Below are 18,702 nucleotides of genomic sequence, written 5' to 3' on the forward strand. Positions count from 1 at the left end.
GGATCCTCTCCTCCAGGACTTGCAAGTGTCCGAAACCGCACACACCTGAAACCTCTCCTGTGCAGCCCAGCTTGGAACTGCTTATAAGCAGCCATTTCCTCAAGCTCCCCGTCGTGCATCGGACTTCAATTCCTTTGTGTTACAGACCCCTTGTCGGATGGTGTTCCAGTTTTGTTCCTGTTCTGTTCCAGCCTGATCCTTTTTCCTGTTTCTCTGCCCTGCTCCTGATTTTTTCCAGCCAGAGTCTGCTCCCTATTTCTTAGCCTTGTACCTGTTTGTTTCTTCCAAAGCCTGCTCCCTGTTTCTCTGCCCTGCTCCTGCCTTGTTTCAGCCTGAACCTTCTCTCTGTTTCCCAGTCCTGTTTACTGCTCATTTCCTACTCCCTGTATTCCAGTCCTGTCCTTGCCTGTTCCAGCCAGAGCCTGTTCTCAGTTTCCCAGTCCTGTCTCTGTCTGTCCCAGACAGAAGTTTGCGCCCTGTTTTCAAGTCCTAGTCCCGCCTTTGCTTCAGCCTGAGCCTGTTCCTAGTTCTTGCCTCTGCCTCTTTGTTTGTTCCCTTCTGTTTCTGTTTCTTCTTGGTTCTTTGTGTCTGGTAAGTGTTCTATCAGTCTTCACCAGTGTATACGTGTCCTCCTGTGTACTGGGGTTGGCTCCTGGTTTCCAGGAGGCAATTCCAGCCCCCATCCTTGTCCAGTGTTATACGTTGTATATCGTGCCTAACAGTGACAGTGTGCTATTGCTGTTTTCTCAGGAATCGCCACTGTGTTTCCAGCTGGACCCACAAGAGCGTGTCCTGTGTATGTAAGTACTATCCTTGTTTGTGCTCTAGGGTCCAGAGACAGAATCACTTCTGCCGCCTCCTTTCTATGGGGCTGGCAGGGTGACTATCTGTAAGAGCAAACTGCACAGAGGCATTGAGATTCCCTGTCACTGAGGGAGGTTCTGCGCCTTACTCTGTGTACAACCCCAGCGTGTTTGTCCACTGGTAATCTGTTTCCTGTTTGTTCGCACAAGGGTTGCTCTGCTTTTACTTTCCCGTTTCCTGTGCCTATCCATAGCTGTCCTTTCCGTGTATGCCTTTAGCTGCTCCTCTGCCCCAGTGTACTACCTCTTTAGGATATTCGGTGACCTCAAGGGGTGTCCCAACCAAAGTCCTGATCAGACCCGCCCGAAACCGTGACAGTTCAGCGGTGCTTGACTTGAAGGGCCCTGTTCAGCGGTTCTTGACTTGAAGGGCCCTGTTCAGCGGTGGTTGACATGTGTGTCCAGGTCACCAGATCTGGCCATGACATGGATTTACCTCGCCACCTGACATGTGGCTGCCGGGCCCTTCGTGCACATCTGTCTTCTCGCTTGCGGGGCCCTCCTGTGCTGCCGTCCCGGGCCCGTGGGTGGCCTCCTGCACACCTGGAATGGGGCTGGTGGGGCCCTCCTGGGCAGCTCGCCTGCTGCCGGACTTGTCGGGCGTGCTGCCCTTGCCACCCTTCCCTGCTCGTCTATGGCCCTTTCCTCCCTTTGGTGGTGTGCCAGGTGGCACCCCACTCCCTGACGGTGCCAGAGTAGTGCTTTTGGAGCCTGCTGTCTTTGGCCTCTCGCGCCGGGCACTGGTGGCTTTCTTGGCTTTTTTTTCAGGGGGTGGGCTGGCCGTCTCTTTACTCCTAGCCGAAGTAGCTGGCCTTGAAGGTGGTGGACTCCAAAATCCTTGGACTATTGTCTTTGTAGGTCCAGGTTTTGTGGTGGCTGAGGTGCTGATTGGAGTCTTATGAGATGGAGGGGGTGGGTAAGTTGTTGGAAAGAGGTCAAGGTTGGAAAGGAAAATCAATTTAGAAAGACAGGGACGGGTAGTTGTAGTGGGTATGGGAGTGGAGGAAGAGGATGTGGTTGTAGGAGAGTGAAGTCTGGTGTCTTTGGGTGCTTGTGCTGGAGGCTGTCGTGAGGTGGATGGCTGTTGGGTGGGTGGCTCCCTGCGTTTGTGTGGTTTGGAAGAGGGGGTGACAGACACACTGGGAGAGGACACAGGGGACGTGTAAATGGTAGTGGGGGTGGTGACTGCAGGTGTGCGGAGTGTTCTGGTGGGTGTGCTGGTGATGGACGTAGTGACTGAAGATGTTGTGCATGCAAGTGTGAGTGGAGACGTCACAGAGAGGGAGGAGGGAGACGAGGAGGAGGGGGACACAGAGGAGGCAGTGGCTGTTGGCATGTCTGCATGTGGATGTTGCTTGGGTGAATGCTTGTGTGATGTGTGGTGCTTATGTCTGGATGAGCTTCCCTTGGGTGTTGAGGTGTGTGCAGGCTGGTCTGTAGGTGTGCCTGGGATAGGCAGAGGTACAGGGGAGTGGAACTGGGTTGAGGAAGTTGGAGGAGGGAGGCAGGAGACAGGGACAATGGCTTCCGTCAGTGCTGAGGCCAGAGCGTTGAACGATCGCTGATGGGCAGCCTGACCCGAATGAATGCCCTCCAGGTATGCATTACTCCGGTGGCACCTCCCTTTCTACACCCTGGATGGCATTCAAAAGGGTAGACTGCCCAACAATGAGCGTCCTCAGTAGGTCAATGACCTCCTCACTGAGGGCAGCAGGGGTAACTGGGGCAGGGCCTGAGGTGTCTGGGGCGAAGGAGATGCCCACCTTCCTGGGTGAGCGGGCATGGGGCGAACGCTGAGGGGCGGCTGGGAGGGTGGAGCTGGTGCGCTGGGTGGCGGCTATACCTGTTGTTGCGGTGGGCACGGATGTTGCCGCCACCACAAGGGAGCTCCCTTCCGCGGACGTGTCTGTGTCGCTGGTGTCACCACGTGTCCCCGCTGTGGAGCTCCCCTCGCCCTCCGTCTCACTGGTGAAATCCGAGTCAGTTGCATGGCCCTCCATGGCCATGTGAGATGCAGCTCCCTCGTGCTCCGATGCCACTTCTCCTCCGCCTGATGATGCTAATGCACACATGAACAGGAAGACCACCAAAAAAGGGGGGGGGTGGAGAAACAAAGACATGTTGAGTCCATGAATTGGCGACACCGTTGGTGGAGAGGACAGACACAGAAGCCCCCTGCACTACGCCACGCACTTGGGGTACACTACTCAATCCGTGGGACATGGCCTACAAGCCTATGGACGACAGCTCCACACATAGGTGACACAGGGCCATGAATAGCTGTACTAAGCAACCTACAGAGGTGGGGGGCAGGGGCACAGGGCCATGCCTAACGAAGGGGCCTAGCCTACAGAAATCGCCCTGGCCTAGGGATACCCACAGCCCTCCTCCCCCACCCAGACACCTCCAGTGTGCGCAAAATCAGCAGAATGTGCTTGTACTCACCCCCTTGTGTCTGCTGTGATGTCCTCACGCGCCCATCCAAATCGGGGTAGGTCACCGGCAGGATCCGGGACATCAGGGGGGTCAAAGTACGACTGGCACCCCTCCTACGTTGGGAGGCCATCCCCAGCAGAGCCTCTGCGGTCTTCCTGCTCCCGCAGCAGATGTCCTCCCACCTATTCCGGCAGTGGGTGCCCCGTCTGTTGTGGACCCCCAGGGTCCGGACGTCCTTGGCGATGGCACGCCAAATGTCGATTTTCTGATGGGCGCTGACCTATGTGACATGTACAGGGGGAGAAAAAAAAAAAACATCACCTTCTGCATGCTCGATGTGAGTGGCCCCCCATCCCCACCCTTGCCATGTGGCACATGCTCTCATCTGTCGTTTGATGCATGCCTCATTCGCTCCCCTCCCCACCATCTTTCATTCACCTCACTCAACCCAGGCATTGGCCACAAAGCATGGTGCCAGTGTACTTACCTGTTGGTCTGGAGGACCGTAGAGTAGCGCATACTGGGGGAGGACCCCATCCACGAGTTTCTCCAATTCTTCAGAAGTGAAGGCAGGGGCCATTTCCCCAGTCGCAGCAGCCATTGTCTCTTCCTGACCGAGGTCACAGCAGCACTTGCAGTATAGGTCCTCTCCTGTGGATGATCATGTATTGAGTGATTAAGCAGGTAGAAAATGGCGGTCACGCCCGCGGCGCTGCGTACTGCGGCGGTGCGTACCGCGACCGCCGGCGCACATCGTCATTGGCTCCTGAAACCCATAGGGTTCAATGTTAACCAATGCGGCTTTGCGCCACGGTCTTCGACCGCCTACCGCCACGGTGTGCCACGCCAGCGCATTGACCTCACATCCCACTGTCGCACTTCACAGGTCAGGCAGCCGTCATTTCAAGGGCCCCCATATCTTAATTTCTACTGCGTCACACATACCTAGGCCTTGCATCAACACTCATACAAGCCATTCAATGCATTGAGAATCGTGTACTGTGCAAGTTGTGGGAACGTACCTGTGGGTTGATTGACTCTGTGCTCCATGTTGTCCTTCCTAGGCACCGTCTGCTGGGACTTGCAAGGAGATGGAGGAATCTTCCAGTGTACAGACCGCTGGTGGACCTGTCAACAATGGAAGAAAGACATGTCATACTGACATACAGGCTTGACAGAGCCACTATACATGAACTGTGTGCCCAGCTGGAGCCAGACCTGATGTCACCCATCCGCCAACCCACAGGGATCCCCCCTCTAGTGCAGGTTCTGTGTACTCCATTTTTTTGCAAGTGGGTCATTTCAAACAACAGTGGCCATTTCATCAGGGATGTCTCAGCCTATGTTTTCCAAGGTGTTGTCCAGAGTGTTGTCTGCCCTGCTGAAATACATGCGGAGCTACATTGTTTTCCCTGAGGTGGGCGATTTGGCTACAGTGAAGGGTGATTTCTATGCGCTTGGACATATTCCCAACATCATTGGTGCAATTGATGGGACACATGTTGCTTTGGTCCCGCCGAGCACGAGTGAACAGGTGTACAGGAACAGAAAAAGTTATCATTCCATGAATGTCCAGGTGGTCTGTTTGGCTGACCAGTACATCTCCCATGTAAATGCCAAGTTCCCTGGGTCAGTGCATGACGCGTACATCATGCAAAATAGCAGCATCCCTTACGTGATGGAACTACTTCAGAGACACCGTGTGTGGCTAATTGGTGATTCTGGTTACCCCAACCTGTCATGGCTACTGACCCCAGTGAGGAATCCCAGGACAAGGGCAGAGGAACGGTACAATGAGGCCCATGGGCGTACTAGGAGGGTGATCGAGCGGACCTTCGGCCTCCTGAAGGCCAGGTTTAGGTGCCTCCATATGACAGGTGGATCCCTAATGTACTCACCAAAGAAGGTGTGCCATATCATCGTGGCCTGCTGTATGCTTCACAGCCTGGCTTTGCGACGCCAGGTGCCTTTCCTGCAGGAGGATGGTCCAGATGGTGGTGTTGTGGCAGCTGTGGAGCCTGCGGAGAGTGAAGAGGAGGAAGACGAAGAGGATGACACAGACAACAGGGACACAGTAATACAGCAGTATTTTCAATGACATACAGGTAAGAATCAACACCGGCATTTTACTTTTACTTAAAGTCTCCTGCCTCTCTACTGTCTGAGTTTCCCCCCAGTGTATGTTAACTGAGTTGTGACTTTCCCTTCCAATTTCAGAGATGTGGGCCCCACTCCGTGACCTCTGCTTTGTTTCCCCATGGACTACAGTTGTGTGACAGTGGTATGTTGTCATCACAATGTAACTGGACATTTTGGCATGGTTCTCTGTAATACATTTGTTCAAAAATACAGGCAGACTCCAGATTATTTTGGTGCAATAAGTGTGTTTATTAAAGTGCTCAATTTTGGGTAATGGTTGCAATTCGGTGATGGGTGATGGTGGAGGAATGTCCATGGCAGAGTCCAGATTTTCAGTCTCACAGGTGCATTGTCCATATGCCTTTGGAAGGTGGAGCAGGGGCAGTTTAAGGTTGGACAGGGTGACAATGTGAGACAGTGGGATGACAATCAGGGGGTATCCTTTCCTGGCGGGGGTCTTGGCATCTTACTCTGTCTTCTTCCTAGATCTCAGGCCCCGCTTGCGGGTGGTTCTCCTTCTGCAGGGGGTGGGGTTCTGGTGGCCTGTTGTTCTTGTGTCGGGGCCTCCTGTCCACTAGCGCCGGCGGAGGTGGTAGCCTGTTCTTGGTCCATGCTAGTGACAGGGGCCCTTTGTGGTGCCACATGGTCCCGCAATGTGCTGACAATCTGATTGAGAGCCACAACGATGGTGCCCATTGCGGAACTGATGTTTCTGAGTTCCTCCCTGAACCCCATAAACTGTTCCTCCTGCAGTACCTGGATCTCCTGGAACCTGGCCAGGACCGTCGCCATCGTCTCCTGGGAGTGGTGGTATGCTCCCATGATGGAGGATAGGGCCTCGTGGAGAGTGGGTTCCCTGGGCCTGTTCACCCCCTGTCGCACAGTAGCCCTCCCAGTTCCCCTGTTTCCCTGGGCCTCTGTCCCCTGTACCGTGTGCCCACTACCACTGCCCCCAGGTCCCTGTTGTTGTTGGGGTGGTGGGTTAACCTGGGTGCCCTGTAGTGGTGGACACACCGCTGCTTGACGTGTCCTGGAGACAGAGGCATGGGCCCGCTGGGTGGGTGCTGTGCTGGTGTTCCCAGAGGGGGGTAGGTCTGCTGTGGCCTGTGGCTGTCTGAGGGGAACCGACTGTCCCGAGGTCCCCGATGGGCCGGGCTGGTCATCTGGGTCCAGGGAGACAGAGCTGCTGTCATCACTGTGGGCCTCTTCTGGGGGTGGGATGGACATTTCTGGACCCTCCTGGGCGGAGTCGTGGTGTTCGGGTCCTGCAGGGGTATATGAGTATGGTTATTGCTTCTGTGTGTGCCATAGCGTGCAATGGGTGGGTGCCCGTGTACCCCAGTGCTGGCATTCCCTTGTGGGGGCTGTTGTGACGGTGGTTTGGGGGGGGTTGGGTATGTGCAGTGGGCATGCTTAGGTGATGGGTGTCCATGGTTTGTGGTCGCATGCAGGGCTTGGTGTTGGGATGGGTGGGTTGTGATGGTGAGACATTAGCAAGGAGGATGTGTGATGGGGGTGGGGGGGGAGGGGTGGTATGATTTGGCATGCCGGTGGGTGCGGGGGATGAAGTAGTTGAGATTAGACTCACCAGAGTCCATTCCTCCGCCTGCTCCTGCGAGGCCCTCAGGATGCAGGATCGCCAAGACCTGTTCCTCCCATGTTGTCAATTCTGGGGGTTGAGGTGGGGGTCCGCCGCCAGTCTTCTGCACCGCGATGTTGTGTCTGGATACCATGGAACGCACCTTCCCCCGTAGGTCGTTCCACCGCTTCCTGATGTCGTCCCGATTTCATGGATGCTGACCCACAGCGTTGACCCTGTCCACTATTCTTTGCCATAGCTCTATCTTCCTGGCAATGGTGGTGTTCTGCACCTGTGTCCCGAAGAGCTGGGGCTCTACCCGAACTATTTCCTCCACCATGACCCTGAGTTCAGCGTCTGAAAACCTGGGGTGTCTTTGGGGTGCCATGGGGTGGTGTGGATGAGGTGTGGGGTGGTGTTTGTGGTGATGAGTGTGGTGAGTGTGGTGGTGTGTGGTGTTTTGTGCGTGGATGTTGTGTGAGTGATGGTGTTATGTGCCTGTGAATGCTCTGTACTAGCTGGTGGTGTCTCTCTCTGGCCTTAGTCAATAAATGGTGGTTGTAGGGGTTTGTGGGTGATGTGGGTGTGTGTTTTATATTGTGTTGGGTGTGTGGGAGTAGTGTTTGTATGTGTATCAGGTGTGTGTTTCAAAATGTCCAATGTGGCAGTGTTTTGGAGCTGTGTGTGTATTTTGACCGCGGCGGTCTGTACCGCCAATGGAATACCGCGGTTGAAAGACCGCTGCGTGGATTTGTGGGTCGGAATGGAATGGGCGTATTTCTGTTGGCGTGACGTGGAGGTTTGGTCATCGCCAGTTTTTCGCTGCCCGTTGGTGTGGCGGACTTTTGTGGATGTCGGGTTTTTGGCGGTTTGCCCGTTGCGGGTCAGAATTACCTTGGCGGTTTCGCACGCCCGTGGCGGTGTTATGGCGGTCTTCTGACCGGCGGTAAGCACCTTTTACCGCCGAGGTCAGAATGACCCCCATACTGTAAAGGAGTACCTAAATATTTATTTAACTGCAAAAAGGATAATAAAACTAGGGGAAACACCTTAACTAACCTAAACTATCCTAACTACACATTACCCACAACTGGCCCTAACTACCCTAAGCTAAACTTACTTATCACATTTAACTAAACAATCTAAACATCAACACCCCACCCCCCTTATATGACGGGACACATGGAGGACAACATATACTAACCTAAACACATACTATCTTCTCCTAAACAATTATATACATATTTGTTTGTATTCTTTTTATTTTTTAATACACAAAACCCCAAACATCATCCCCGTCCACCCACCCACCCACAAAAAACACATGCAAAAATATCATACCCTCCACCCACCAACCCACTTATACTAACTAAACTAACAGCCTATTCTAACCTAACACTAAGCCCCCTAAACCCACTAAATATAAGAACCAGGAAAGAGGAGGAAAGGGAGGGAATAATGGCTGAGTGTCGAACAGTTATACGTTTGCCCTATGCAGGATCTTTTTTATCCCATGCACTTTCCTGCTAATCTGGGACACCTCCTGCTGCAGCCTGTCCATTCCGTGCAACATTCGTTGCATGTCACGTTGCATGTTCCTAAATTCAACATTGTTAATGACTGCAGCATGGGTGGTCTGTGTGCCACTTGTGGAGGGTTGTGCTGATACCGGTGCCATGCTTGGAGGGGGAGGTGAAAGGGCTGCTGTCAGTGGTCCAGGAGCGGATGATGTTGAGGGACCTGCAGTGGTGGCGGTCATCCTTGGTGCCACTTGGGTCGGAGTGGTGGTGCTGGTGGTGGCGGCTTTGTGGACAGGGATGGGCCCCCTTGGGCAAATGCCCTCCAGACCCCTGTGGCTCTCTCATGGCAATAACGCCATGCCATGTGGCGGAACCCAGACTCATCATCCAGAATGTGGCGGTAACGCATCGCCCTCCTCTGGAATTCACGGATCTGATTGGCATCCATATTGGCTGCTGTTAGAAAAGATAAAGCCAAGCATTAGTTACATTATTGCGTGATACAGCTACTGATGATATTTAAAAAAATCCTCAAAATTAGCTTAAACAGGCCAATTCACAGTACAGATCACAGATTGACCCTGAGGAAGTACATGTCAACACAGCCTACACATGTCCTATCTAACAGCACAGCAATGCTCAAAAAGATGTGTACCTACTTAAATGATCTAAGCATCATTATTCTGCCATTAGTCACATAACAAATGCTGCAAGTCCGCCACATGTGACAGGCCAACTAATGACTATTTTCTGGATTACAAACAAGGGCCACAAGATCTGTGATTTGTAAATGGAATTGGCAGGATGGTTTGCAGGTGCTCATCATGAGGGGGTATCCTAGGTTGGAACAAATTATTTTTTGAATTACATGTCTGTGTTCTACACTGGGATCTTCACACCTAGGTACACATATTTCATAACCCTAAGCCTGTGCCTCAGGGGGGATGGACATGCAACACATACTTTCAAACATCAAGGACAGCTGTCCATGGTTTTAGTCAGTCCACCACAGGTAAGGAGGGTGTCCAGTTAGGATAGACACAAACATTGTACAATCACATCCAAATGTATGTTCTTAATTGCGAACAATTGTCCACATCATTTGAAATCACTAATACCTTCCCTACAACAAGCACATAGATGCAAGCACCCATCTGGGCTTGAGCTGCATGCACACCTATGACATTGTACTCAAGTGCCACATAAACGTAGCAGAACATGTGGAGCTAGATGCTGCTAGAAAGTCAAACAGACAGTCCTACATGTTCATTAGTTAACAAGGAGGCTCAAGTCTGTGTGTAATACTTCGGCATCCCTGCTCTGTGTGATTCGGGGCATGACTTGCTGACTAAATCATGAAAATGGCTACCTCAACATTTTTCATTACAATACATGTAACAACTAATGTCACCGTGTTCACCTGCCCATGCCTACAGAGCTGCACTACAATCCCAAATTATGACTCTACGCCACTGATTGTCCAACTCAAATATGGAAAAACAAGCTCCAGTCAAGTCACATATCAGATCATGTGCCAGCACATCATACCTTGTTATGTGTCCAACACACAGGAGTCAATCACAAACAGCTGCAAACACAACACAGAACATAAATATCATCACTTACTGGATATGTATGGGTCTGCAAATCGAGCTCTTCTCCAATTGTGTAGGGGGCAGGTCCACCTGTAAAACATGAAAGGGTAAAATGTGCTCAGTGTGTGCGCACTGTACAACACTTTGAAGAAAAAATTACTGTGTGTGACATTATATCTGACGGTCCAGCCCCTCAGACATGATGACACTCCAACAGACATACCACTGCAAACATGTATTGACCCTGTCACCCAGTGAGTGATACACACACATATGCACACATGCAGTGGCCCTAACAATCATATGGTGACAAACATGATTCCTCAATTGGTTGCAGATTCTTTTATAGAGTGTAATCCATTTATTCATTTGTTGTTATGAGAGACATGCAAAGCCACGTTCCTGGTGCACTGCAATACCAGTCACTCAGGTATTGTGGCTTATGCATCAAGGGACAATCAGTTACTGTGTGATGCTCATGTGGGTTGAGTTTAGCTCATGAATTATTATGTTTTCTATGGTCCATTAAAGGTGTGCCTGTGTTGTCTGTAGGTTACATATGCTACATTGCCAGTATACCCTGAGCCAGATATCGTCCCATGACACCATAATGGCAGGGATTGTGTGTGTTACTTGATGACAATCTTACACTAAACATGGATTGGCCATTTATCTAAATTAACAACATCATGCAAGTAATACACTGTGACCATGCAATCACCAACTTCAGGTATCCCATGATGACCCAGTAACTTATGAGAATTGCATGGCTATAAACTGACACAGATGGCAAATGCATCAGCTCTATTCCAGCAATTGTGCCCAAGGCAAATTAAAACACACAGGAACAATAAACAGAGGGCCAGATATACTTTTTTATCCTCAATTAGTAGCATTTGCTTCATGTTTAATGCAACAACTATGGGAAGTAGTACCAAACATTTAGATGTGAACCTGTGTGCATTACTTTGGCATCCATTTCTAATTTAATTGCTGCACAAACCAAGTCAAAGTATCAGCCTAGGATATTACCTGAGGTTAGGAAGAACTTTGTACATATGGCCAGGAATACAGTTCAGACATGTATTCCAAATAATTGGGGACTACATTTATTCCTTGCTTTAGCTTGTGAAATAAATCTCTTTCCTGGTACACTCACTGACCATCAATGAAAAGTGTGAGTTATGTATACTATACTATTTACAAGAACAAGTTGTGTTTTGTAAGTTGGTGCAGCTGTTGTGTCAACAAATGACGGTAATGTGTAGCAAATCTTGTAGAAATCAGGGCCACAATATATTTAACTTGCATTACACATGTCCACCAACATTGCATGCAGCATGTCAACAAATCTGCTACTGTCACTAGAGAGCATTAAAATGTGCACATTAGTCTGAATTGTACTCACCAACAGGGCCACCAATCACCACACCCAGGTGGTCCAGCAGGTCTTGCTCTCTGGCAACAAGATCAGCCCAGTGATGCTTGAGTTGGTTGTTGTTGCACGGTGTATTGAAAATTCGCTTCAGATGGTACAGCACCTTGGACCACCTGAGCCTCCTCGCCTCCGTGTGATACCCCTGTATCACCCTGCCACCAGCCTCTACCATCTAGGGAGGAAGTGGCACACCAGCCAAATGAATGCCCCAGCTCCTCCTCAGCCATTCTCCCCAGACGTGGCCTACCCAACATGACCGAAATAATAGGTATAGGAACGGGTACAGAGGAAAAAAACGGGAAAGGAAGCAGGAAAATGAAAGTTAAGTAACCCACAAACTGCCCAACAATCCAAAACTAACAATACCAACTACACACTCCCAACAGTACAAAGACAAAATTAGACACCAAATATGACACAAACACAATTACACTGAACAACTGAGACAATTACTAAAACAACAGATGACAAATAGGATGGCACACAGGAGACAAAAGCACAATTTGGACAGACAAAACTCTCAGCACAGCCACACAGCCTAGAAGAATCACAGACTGCAAAGTGAAAGTGAAAGTACACCCACTGTACCATTTCTGTAAACAGGATATCCCATTGCATAACTTCCTGTCTCAAATGTGGTGCGTTTTTATTATGATGTGTCAAAATGTTATGATGCTTACGGGCAGGGATTGTGTGTGTTACTTGATGACAATCTTACACTGAACATGGATTGGCCATTTATCTAAATTAACAACATCAAGCAAGTAATAAATTGTGACCATGCAATCACCAACTTCAGGTATCCCATGATGACCCAGTAACTTATGAGAATTGCATGGCTATAAAGTGACACAGATGGCAAATGCATCATCTCTGTTCCAGCAATTGTGCCCAAGGCAAATTAAAACACACAGGAACAATAAACAGAGGGCCAGATATACTTTTTTATCCTAAATTTGTGGCATTTGCTTCATGTTTAAAGCAACAGCTATGGGAAGTAGTACCAAACATTTAGATGTGAACCCATGTGCATTACTTTGGCATCCATTTCTAATTTAATTGCTGCACAAACCAAGTCAAAGTATCAGCCTAAGATATTACCTGGGGTTAGGAAGAACTTTGTACGTATGGCCAGAAATACAGTTCAGACATGTATTCCAAGTAATTGGGGACTACATTTATTCCTTGCTTTAGCTTGTGAAATACATCTCTTTCCTGGTACACTTACAGACCATCAATGAAAGGTGTGAGTTATGTATACTATACTATTTACAAGATCAAGTTGTGTTTTGTAAGTTTGTGCAGCTGTTGCGTCAACAAATGACGGTAATGTGTAGCAAATATTGTTGAAATCAGGGCCACAGTATATTTAACTTACATTACACATGTCCACCAACATTGCAAGCAGCATGTCAACAAATCTGTTACTGTCACTAGAGAGCATTGAAATGTGCACATTAGTCTGAATTGTACTCACCAACAGGGCCACCAATCACCACACCCAGGTGGTCCAGCAGGTCTTGCTCTCTGGCAACAAGATCAGCCCAGTGATGCTTGAGTTAGTAGTTGTTGCGCAGTGTGTTGAAAATTCGCTTCAGATGGTACATCACCTTGGACCACCTGAGCCTCCTCGCCTCCGTGTGATACCCCTGTATCACCCTGCCACCAGCCTCTACCATCAAGGAAGGAAGTGGCACACCAGCCAAATGAATGCCCCCAGCTCCTCCTCAGCCATTCTCCCCAGACGTGGCCTACCCAACATGACCGAAATAATAGGTATGGGAACAGGTACAGAGGAAAAAACAGGGAAAGGAGGGAGCAAAATGAAAGTTAAGTAACCCACAAACAGCCCAACGATCCCCAAACTAACAATACCGACTACACACTCCCAACAGTACAAAGACAAAATTAGACACCAAATATGACACAAACACACTTACACTGAACAACTGAGACAATTAGTAAAACAACAGATGATAAATAGAATGGCACACAGGCGTCAAAAGCACAATTTGGACAGACAAAACTCTCAGCACAGCCACACAGCCTAGAAGAATCAAAGACTGCAAAGTGAAAGTGAAAGTACACCCACTGTACCATTTCTGCAAACAGGATATCCCATTGCATCACTTCCTGTCTCAAATGTGGTGCGTTTTTATTATGATGTGTTAAAATTTTATGACGTTTACAGGCTGTGCATCAAAGAATTTTGATGCAAATGCTTCAAAATTCCCCCGCATTTATAGTTCCATATATTTTTCATTGATAACCAATTTCATGGGGTACAGTGTAGGAATTACCGCTAGGGCCCAATGGATGTATAATTGCTGTGAGTGTCATTTTTCAACGTATATGCGGCAAAATTTGAGGCATATGCGTCTTTTTTTATGTGTTTGCGTCACAATATCTGTCTTTAACTGTGTGTCATTTCTCTCATTTTTAACGTACATGAAAGCTGTAACTGTACAGAGATAGGCTGTTTGCGCCTGCATTGTGTGTTCCAGTGTTTGGGCACATGTGGCAGACCACACTACTGCGGACCATAATACTCATGTTGTTGTACCGGATGAGCAATCTTAACTGACGCAACAGCAACCCAAACATTTGGAATAAAAATTGGTATTACCTAGTTTGAGCAGGTGGTGCATCAATAGAGGATAGCAAGGCTATACAACTTAATACATTCACTCATGGCCTGTGTGTTTATGTCTGTGAATTTGCTATTTCAATTGTTGTTGTGCCTCTGTGTGAACGTCACAAGACATGCTTTCATTAATGTGCTTGTATGCATGTGTTGTAAATGTGCATAACCATCAGATTCCATTCAGTGTGGAAATGAGTCAGGATATGTGTTTGTCATACACGTAGCATCTAATGCTGTGTGAACTTCCCTGACTTTTGGGACAAAACATCTCCCATGACAAACTATGCACAGGATTGATAGAGGACGGTTGTTAATAGCAATGTTACAAGAGTAAGCCATCACATGTACTGGAATGTTGGATACCACTTCCTGTTCACTTGTTTGTATACCTCCCATGAGGTAGGCATTTGAAAATGCAATGGAGGTACAGTGTTTGTGACACAGAGTCCCAAAACCAATCCAAAAATGGAATGTCACTCCACAGTTTGAGTCATATAAATGATCTATGTTTCTCTTGTGGCAGTGGAGGACCAGCAGACCAAGCTGCATGTGTTCACATATTTCCAGTGATTAATTGCACAAAGGTGTCCAGTTCAAGTGTGTGGCCATGTGTATCCTGTGTCAGTATTGGCCTCCATGTTGTCACAGTTACGTGCAGGTCTAGTCATGAGTCTGTGGAGCCATTCCCTGCATTAGCAGAGTATCCTTCAAAGCAGAATTGACCGAAAGACAAAGAGAAATTGACAACACACATGGGGATAGTCCAGCTGTGGCACTGCAGAAGTTTCATGAGGTTTACAACAGGGCAACCTTGGTGTGCTCACAAACTTAATGGATCAGTAATTAGAAACCAGCAGGTTTCCTCACAACATTTGTACACAGGCTGGCCTCTAAAATTCCGACTGCAACAGGGAACATCAGTGCCTCTGTGCTGATTAATCTCACAGCTAATCACCATGCAAGCACCATCATTCGGTTGCAGCCAATGTGAATCTATGTGTGGACCATCCGGGCACAAACATGTTTTGTCCTTTCATGCACATTAGCAAACGTTGTTTGTTGTGCTGGAGGCACCATACCCATTCCATGCATACAGCCATAGTACACTGTCACTGTTTGTCACTCATGCATACATGAAACCCAGACAAGATATAGGGCTGGGATTAGGCTATTTGAATACATGTCCCAGACCACAATACGATAAGTAAACTGATTACACTATACAATCTATTTGAAGATTCATCGTAGACCTAGCAGACATAGGCCCTCATAATGAACACGGCGGTCCAAACCGCCGTATTCATGCTGGCGGTCAAAACACTGACTCCCAGCGTCCCCAGATCCCCACCGGCCGTATTAGGAACATTCCTCTGGGCTGGCAGGAGGAAACATTGTTTCTGCCCGCCGGCCCAGAGGAATGCTTGGCCACGACATTGACGGCGGCTCCACATGGAACCGCCGCCGATGCCTCTGTGCGGTAGGTGCAGCTGCACCCGTCGCGCAGATCACTGCCTGAAAATTGGGCAGTGACCTGCGTGATGGGGCGCTGCACAGGGCCAAGAGCATGGGCAGTGCAGGGGCCCCCACGGGTGCCTGGGGGCACCCCCTCCGCCAGCCTTTCCCTGGTGAGTTTCCCCACCAGGGAAAGGCTGGAGGATTAGGGATCATTATCCAAGGGGCAGCACCGCTAACCGATAATGATTCTGACCACCGCCAGGCTGCCTGATGGAGGCAGCCTGGCGGTGAGTGAGGGCTGCCGATGGTGGCCCTCAGTGTGTTCTTTATGTGGCGGTGTGGCCCGCCATGCTGGCTGGCGGTTTTACCCGCCACCGCCGGCATGACGGGCCACACCGCCATGTTCAAAATGACCACCATAATACCCCAGGAGGAAAGAGAGGGCATGGAAAGAAACTACGAGACAAATGTAGCCATTGGGAACCTTTATGGTAACACAAAGACAGGAACCAATCAGGCTAACAGGATGCAGGAGCCAATCAGGCTAACAGGATGCAGGCTCTGTCAGGAACTAACATGAACAAGGCTAATGCACAGTGAGCAGACTCTGACTGGGAAACGCTGGAACAACACTGTGGAAACTAAAAACAGTTTTGTGCTGTGTGCTGCAACGTTACACAATAACCCAAGGCCTGTGTTACACAAGTGATTCATACAGCAATGCACAACAAGTATATAAATTACATGGCAGCTTCCAAGCCGTTCCAGGCAGCAGCAATGACAGTGCTGGTTCAAATGGCTGGTCTGCCTGGAAGTGCTCACAGGTGTGTGCAGCTTCAGTCTCTCACAAGTCATGTAGGTGAGAATCAAGTTGAAAGGGCCAACAGTACCTTTCACATGTGAAGCAATGGACAGGTGATTACAGGTTCTACAGACTACCAGGTAGTGCATTATCGGACATGAAGTCCATGCAGACAGATGAACTATGACCATGGCATGCCATACTAAGGAGGGAAGCACACTGGAGTCAGAATGGGAGTCTGGGTGTGTGTAGATAAAGGTTATCAGGGTACAAATAGTCCATTTACAGGGCCCCCTAGAGAAGGGTGGAGAGAGACTGAAAACATGCCTGTGGCAGGACTTATAACGTGGGATGGCATGCGCAGGGCATGTCTTGTGAGCAATGCTTGTCATACCTGGGGCACTCGTGCTATCCATTTGCAGCTTACATGGACTTCTTGTCACACATGCTACTTGCAGAGATGGCTGATGTCACACTTACTACTGTCAAGGGTCTGGTCATAAATTACTATTACCAATGCAATAGCACATCCACTTCCTCATATATGAAACACTTTTTAAAATTAGGATTGATGGTGTCTTAGTTGTGTGCCATGTGCTGCTATGAACCATGTTGGCAACATGGATGTGTGCCATAGGTGTGGTACTCTGATATTTCCCTTCAAATGTGAAATAGACAGGATACATGTCATTTACACTGTGTGAAGTTGGGTGTACACTCATACCCATCAAATGTGATGTGCCTTTTTCAGTATCCTAATCTGTATTTCTGCAATGCTCCATGAGGCTAAACTATGAGTCCTAAGGATCATGTGATGCAGAAATAATTACCCAGACCATGATTGAGTGATGAAGTGAGGTGTTTAATGACATTTGGTAAGACAGTGGTGATGGTGAGAGTTAAAAGAAGTTTTGTACAATGTGTTGTCTCCGACCCAATCCTGCTGCAGTGTTTGGATGGTCCTCCTCATGTTGATGGACAGCATCCTCCTCTTCCTCCTCTTCAGGCATTTGTGGGTCATGGTTCATAGAGGGGAATGTTCCTCCTTACACATCTGTTGTGCAGGATGGCACAGGTCAAAATGATCTTGAAGACCATTTCAGGTGAATATAAGAGGCTGCCTCAGGTGATGTTGAGGCACCTGAATCGTGACTTCAGGATGCCAAAAGTCCTCTCGACTATGGTGCGTGTCCTCAGATGTGCCTCATTATAGGCACGCTCTGATGCTGTGCTTGGGTTGGCAAATAGGGTCATGATCCATGGCTGGATCCCATACCCCTGATCAGCTGAAAGAGAAAATGATTGTAAACATTTTGATGTTGTTTGCACCAGGATTATCACTTGGCATGGCAGTTGTTATCTTGTGTTGTCTGTGACTCATCTGTGTTTGTGTTATTGTGTGGAATCCTAGGCTTCTAGGATGTACTATCAGCATTGGGTTGTTTTATTATCTAAACTAGTGTTTGGCTGATTGACTGGATATCAGCTGTATTTGTGTGCACTTGCAGTACATTGTGTATCTCCCATGCATTATGTCATGTGAAAGAAGTGTCCATGTGTCTTCACTGGAGGTGACATGATACTTCCACACACAGAATCGATTCCACAGTGGTGGTAACACGGTTGTACTATGTGACCTAAAATTCCCATTCAATTCAACATATGTAATAGCCTGTGAAAAACAACAGTGAGGCCCTTTGATTTGGAAGTTTGCAGGGTCGGGCATCAAAGTATAAATATGGTGTTAGGTTTGCGCCGAATTTGCATTAAAAAAATGACACAAATCCGGCGCAAGCAGGGTATAAATATGGGCCTCGGAAACTTTTCTGGAGCTTTGCTTCCCTGACGCCAGACGACCCTCCACACCAAGCCTGTTTCGATACGACAATGTCAGATTGCCTTTCCATGAGTCCCCGGTCAAATACTGGAAATCTGGGGCTCTGGAGATTTTCAGTGCGACAAACCTGCAAGTCAGGCCGAGTCGCGTTCGACGTTCGCCAGCTTGACTCACTAAGTAGGGTTGGTCCACTTATGGAACTTTTTTTCCAAGTTGCTCCAAACTTTTAAAAACTTCTGGGTCTTCTTCCAGAAGTACTTTTAAGGTCCTTCAGGTGTCCACACCTCACCCCAAGTTTCCTGAAGCGATGAGTTGCTCCTTGGGGGTTAGAACGCCCACCACCAGAGTGCACCTGGTCCAAATCCTAAAATGACCACTGTCCACTGGTCAGCTG

Source organism: Pleurodeles waltl, chromosome 9 (genome assembly GCF_031143425.1).
Source record: "Pleurodeles waltl isolate 20211129_DDA chromosome 9, aPleWal1.hap1.20221129, whole genome shotgun sequence".
Lineage (NCBI taxonomy): Eukaryota > Metazoa > Chordata > Amphibia > Caudata > Salamandridae > Pleurodeles > Pleurodeles waltl.